The sequence below is a fragment of the Schistocerca piceifrons genome, unplaced genomic scaffold (assembly GCF_021461385.2).
Source record: "Schistocerca piceifrons isolate TAMUIC-IGC-003096 unplaced genomic scaffold, iqSchPice1.1 HiC_scaffold_1350, whole genome shotgun sequence".
NCBI classification, from domain to species: domain Eukaryota; kingdom Metazoa; phylum Arthropoda; class Insecta; order Orthoptera; family Acrididae; genus Schistocerca; species Schistocerca piceifrons.
The window spans coordinates 36,687-42,500 of NW_025727181.1; the positions used below are offsets into that span (position 1 = coordinate 36,687).

At 56.2% G+C, this 5,814-nt stretch overlaps 2 non-coding genes and 1 pseudogene across 2 annotated transcripts; all 3 read left to right on the top strand.

The window, feature by feature from the left end:
* Positions 1-2,832: 2,832 nt before the first annotated feature.
* Positions 2,833-4,741, top strand: LOC124732503. Its single transcript, XR_007008740.1, has one exon. It is a non-coding gene; the product is annotated as a small subunit ribosomal RNA (ribosomal RNA).
* Positions 4,742-5,093: 352 nt separating this feature from the next.
* LOC124732511 lies at positions 5,094-5,248 on the top strand. The gene has a single exon (XR_007008743.1). It is a non-coding gene; the product is annotated as a 5.8S ribosomal RNA (ribosomal RNA).
* Positions 5,249-5,436: 188 nt separating this feature from the next.
* Positions 5,437-5,814, top strand: part of LOC124732505 — a 4,224-nt pseudogene continuing 3,846 nt past the window's right edge.

The following is a 5,814-nucleotide window of genomic DNA, read 5'->3' on the forward strand; positions in this document are numbered from 1 at the left end:
CATGTTGTCCCCTAACCTAACCCATGTTGTCCCCTAACCTAACCCATGTTGTCCCCTAACCTAACCCATGTTGTCCCCTAACCTAACCCATGTTGTCCCCTAACCTAACCCATGTTGTCCCCTAACCTAACCCATGTTGTCCCCTAACCTAACCCATGTTGTCCCCTAACCTAACCCATGTTGTGCCCTAACCTAACCCATGTTGTGCCCTAACCTAACCCATGTTGTGCCCTAACCTAACCCATGTTGTGCCTTAACCTAACCCATGTTGTCCCCTAACCTAACCCATGTTGTCCCCTAACCTAACCCATGTTGTCCCCTAACCTAACCCATGTTGTCCCCTAACCTAACCCATGTTGTGCCTTAACCTAACCCATGTTGTCCCCTAACCTAACCCATGTTGTCCCCTAACCTAACCCATGTTGTCCCCTAACCTAACCCATGTTGTCCCCTAACCTAACCCATGTTGTCCCCTAACCTAACCCATGTTGTCCCCTAACCTAACCCATGTTGTCCCCTAACCTAACCCATGTTGTCCCCTAACCTAACCCATGTTGTGCCCTAACCTAACCCATGTTGTCCCCTAACCTAACCCATGTTGTGCCTTAACCTAACCCATGTTGTGCCTTAACCTAACCCATGTTGTCCCCTAACCTAACCCATGTTGTCCCCTAACCTAACCCATGTTGTGCCTTAACCTAACCCATGTTGTGCCGTAACCTAACCCATGTTGTGCCTTAACCTAACCCATGTTGTGCCTTAACCTAACCCATGTTGTGCCTTAACCTAACCCATGTTGTGCCTTAACCTAACCCATGTTGTGCCTTAACCTAACCCACGTTGTCCCCTAACGTAACCCACGTTGTCCCCTAACGTAACCCACGTTGTCCCCTAACGTAACCCACGTTGTCCCCTAACGTAACCCACGTTGTCCCCTAACGTAACCCACGTTGTCCCCTAACGTAACCCACGTTGTCCCCTAACGTAACCCACGTTGTCGCCTATCGTAACCCACGTTGTCGCCTAAACCTGCTCTGTAATTGTTATACGACTCGTTCAATTAGTGTAGTGTTGCCCACCCGCAACCCTCGCAATATAGTTCGCTACTCGCACTGCCCGCTCCCCTGTGTATCGCTTCATGTTAAACACCTTGCAAGTCTTGCTGACTTTCCACATGCTCCTGCTGTACACTGTAATGTGGATGGCAGCAGGGCGTACATGCCGCCCCCCCCCCCCCCCCCACCTCTCCCCACGTCCCCACCTTGCCCCCTGCCTTCGCAAGGTGGTTGGTGACAAGTTTGCATGTTCAATGCCCTTCGCATGCGACGTACGCAGGCTACGTTGTGGTGCGGCCTGTGTCAACTGTCCGCTGATGTCGTACGCGTGAACCACAATCTGTACTGCACATTCGTCCTTATGTACTGAATGATACATCGTGGCACATGTGTGACCGTACAACGACTGCGCCCAAAAACGGCGGACCATACAGTGCAAATATTGTGCACGCAGCTACGTGTCGTCTCCCTATGAGAGCTGGATTGCAGTGTGGTACGCCATAGAGACGTGTGGGAGGAACGGACGCCGTGGATGGCGATCAGCATGAGCTGTCTGTTGATGTATTCGGACCTAGTCGTCTCTCCTCACACACCGTGATGGCATGGTGCAGCGCGTTCCATATCTGCGACATGCTACAGAAGCCGGTTGACAGTCGTTCGAGCAATGGACATCGCATACGTACGGGGGCCACCTTCCACGTATTGTCTAGGCGTGCACATTTTGTTGCGTGTATGTGGGCAGACGTAGTGTGGCGTGACACCTGACACAGGCATGCAATAATGGTTGAAGTTGCAAATGGCGATGGACGCCTACGTTTTCTGGTGAAGTTACGCAAATGAAGAAATGGTAACCCGTTGTGGTGCGGTTGTTCTCGCTAGGGGTGAATCGGTGATGGCGACGATAGGTTGAGGTACTAACCGGTTGTTCCAGCGATACCCACCATGCCGACGAAACTGAACGGCATCTGGGTGTGAAGCGATACGCGGCGGTGGCTGGGTGGGACCGTCCCCGGCCGGTGAGGGGGCGCCTCCCGGCGTGCTGGCCGCGCGGTGCGTGGGCGCACGCGCTACAGCCGGCTGGTGGGGGCGGCCAGTGGCAGGCGCGCCGGCCGACGGACGCGGCAGGCGTCGCAGCTGCGCGCCGGCGCACCCTGCGCGCGGCGCCGTGCGGCCAAAGTAGGTCCTCGCGGGCCCGGTGCGAAGCGCGGTGGACATCTGCAGTGTGCTGGTCCGATTGAGGACTGTGTGCGTTGAGGATGCGCCGCCGCCCGGCGCTCGGCGCCGCGACGCCGTCTGCTGCTCGGTCGCCCCAGCGGTTCTCGCTGGTGGTTTGTATCGCAGCTGTGCGGATGTGTTGGCGTGTGCGCTGTGCTGGGAGAGTTCGCTTCGGCACCCAAGTGGGGCTTTTGTCCTTCTGTGGCGCTGGCGTTGGAGCTGCCGGTCACCGTAGGTGGCGCGTGTTGTCTCCCGCCGGCAATGCCACGACAGCACGCTCCCGGGCCTCTGTCGGCAGCGGCAAGCTCAGTTGGGAGCACGGGTGGTCGCACCGAAAGCGTCTACTCGCCTAACTCCGGGCGATTGCGCCTCTCTCGAACCCGACCAAGTACTTGGGACGGCGCTGCGCGCCGCCGGGACCTGAGAGGGTTTCGAGGTGTATTGTGCAGGGGAGCTCAGCCTCCTCCTGTTTGCAGAATGATTGAGCGGACGCTTGCGTGTTCGCGCGGGCCCCCGGGACACACTCCCGGGCGGCCGGCTGCTCAGCTCTAGTTGACGCAGCTCCCTGGTTGATCCTGCCAGTAGTCATATGCTTGTCTCAAAGATTAAGCCATGCATGTCTCAGTACAAGCCGCATTAAGGTGAAACCGCGAATGGCTCATTAAATCAGTTATGGTTCCTTAGATCGTACCCACGTTACTTGGATAACTGTGGTAATTCTAGAGCTAATACATGCAAACAGAGTCCCGACCAGAGATGGAAGGGACGCTTTTATTAGATCAAAACCAATCGGTCGGCTCGTCCGGTCCGTTTGCCTTGGTGACTCTGAATAACTTTGGGCTGATCGCACGGTCCTCGTACCGGCGACGCATCTTTCAAATGTCTGCCTTATCAACTGTCGATGGTAGGTTCTGCGCCTACCATGGTTGTAACGGGTAACGGGGAATCAGGGTTCGATTCCGGAGAGGGAGCCTGAGAAACGGCTACCACATCCAAGGAAGGCAGCAGGCGCGCAAATTACCCACTCCCGGCACGGGGAGGTAGTGACGAAAAATAACGATACGGGACTCATCCGAGGCCCCGTAATCGGAATGAGTACACTTTAAATCCTTTAACGAGTATCTATTGGAGGGCAAGTCTGGTGCCAGCAGCCGCGGTAATTCCAGCTCCAATAGCGTATATTAAAGTTGTTGCGGTTAAAAAGCTCGTAGTTGGATTTGTGTCCCACGCTGTTGGTTCACCGCCCGTCGGTGTTTAACTGGCATGTATCGTGGGACGTCCTGCCGGTGGGGCGAGCCGAAGGCGTGCGACCGCCCCGTGCGTGCTCGTGCGTCCCGAGGCGGACCCCGTTGAAATCCTACCAGGGTGCTCTTTATTGAGTGTCTCGGTGGGCCGGCACGTTTACTTTGAACAAATTAGAGTGCTTAAAGCAGGCAAGCCCGCCTGAATACTGTGTGCATGGAATAATGGAATAGGACCTCGGTTCTATTTTGTTGGTTTTCGGAACCCGAGGTAATGATTAATAGGGACAGGCGGGGGCATTCGTATTGCGACGTTAGAGGTGAAATTCTTGGATCGTCGCAAGACGAACAGAAGCGAAAGCATTTGCCAAGTATGTTTTCATTAATCAAGAACGAAAGTTAGAGGTTCGAAGGCGATCAGATACCGCCCTAGTTCTAACCATAAACGATGCCAGCCAGCGATCCGCCGCAGTTCCTCCGATGACTCGGCGGGCAGCCTCCGGGAAACCAAAGCTTTTGGGTTCCGGGGGAAGTATGGTTGCAAAGCTGAAACTTAAAGGAATTGACGGAAGGGCACCACCAGGAGTGGAGCCTGCGGCTTAATTTGACTCAACACGGGAAACCTCACCAGGCCCGGACACCGGAAGGATTGACAGATTGATAGCTCTTTCTTGATTCGGTGGGTGGTGGTGCATGGCCGTTCTTAGTTGGTGGAGCGATTTGTCTGGTTAATTCCGATAACGAACGAGACTCTAGCCTGCTAACTAGTCGCGTGACATCCTTCGTGCTGTCAGCGATTACTTTTCTTCTTAGAGGGACAGGCGGCTTCTAGCCGCACGAGATTGAGCAATAACAGGTCTGTGATGCCCTTAGATGTTCTGGGCCGCACGCGCGCTACACTGAAGGAATCAGCGTGTCTTCCTAGGCCGAAAGGTCGGGGTAACCCGCTGAACCTCCTTCGTGCTAGGGATTGGGGCTTGCAATTGTTCCCCATGAACGAGGAATTCCCAGTAAGCGCGAGTCATAAGCTCGCGTTGATTACGTCCCTGCCCTTTGTACACACCGCCCGTCGCTACTACCGATTGAATGATTTAGTGAGGTCTTCGGACTGGTACGCGGCATTGACTCTGTCGTTGCCGATGCTACCGGAAAGATGACCAAACTTGATCATTTAGAGGAAGTAAAAGTCGTAACAAGGTTTCCGTAGGTGAACCTGCGGAAGGATCATTACCGACTAGACTGCATGTCTTTCGATGTGCGTGTCGTGTCGCGCAACACGCTACCTGTACGGCTCGCAGTAGCCGTGCGCCGCGTGCGGAACCACGCGTGCCTCTCAAAACTAGCGGCAATGTTGTGTGGTACGAGCGCTGAAGCGCTGGAGCGGCTGGCCTGCGGCACCTGGCGCCTGGCGCCGGTTTTGAATGACTTTCGCCCGAGTGCCTGTCCGCTCCGGTGTGGAGCCGTACGACGCCCGTCGGCCGTGAGGCCGTTGGACACAGAACGCTGGAACAGGGGCCGCCACACGCCTCACTCCCGCCTATGCGACCGTCTCGAAAGAGACGGCGGAAACTTGAGAAAAGATCACCCAGGACGGTGGATCACTCGGCTCGTGGGTCGATGAAGAACGCAGCAAATTGCGCGTCGACATGTGAACTGCAGGACACATGAACATCGACGTTTCGAACGCACATTGCGGTCCATGGATTCCGTTCCCGGGCCACGTCTGGCTGAGGGTCGGCTACGTATACTGAAGCGCGCGGCGTTTGCCCCGCTTCGCAGACCTGGGAGTGTCGCGGCCGCCTGTGGGGCCGGCCGCGTCTCCTCAAACGTGCGATGCGCGCCCGTCGCCTGGCGGTTCGCATACCGGTACTTTCTCGGTAGCGTGCACAGCCGGCTGGCGGTGTGGCGTGCGACACCTCGTACAACGACCTCAGAGCAGGCGAGACTACCCGCTGAATTTAAGCATATTACTAAGCGGAGGAAAAGAAACTAACAAGGATTCCCCCAGTAGCGGCGAGCGAACAGGGAAGAGTCCAGCACCGAACCCCGCAGGCTGCCGCCTGTCGTGGCATGTGGTGTTTGGGAGGGTCCACTACCCCGACGCCTCGCGCCGAGCCCAAGTCCAACTTGAATGAGGCCACGGCCCGTAGAGGGTGCCAGGCCCGTAGCGGCCGGTGCGAGCGTCGGCGGGACCTCTCCTTCGAGTCGGGTTGCTTGAGAGTGCAGCTCCAAGTGGGTGGTAAACTCCATCTGAGACTAAATATGACCACGAGACCGATAGCGAACAAGTACCGTGAGGGAAA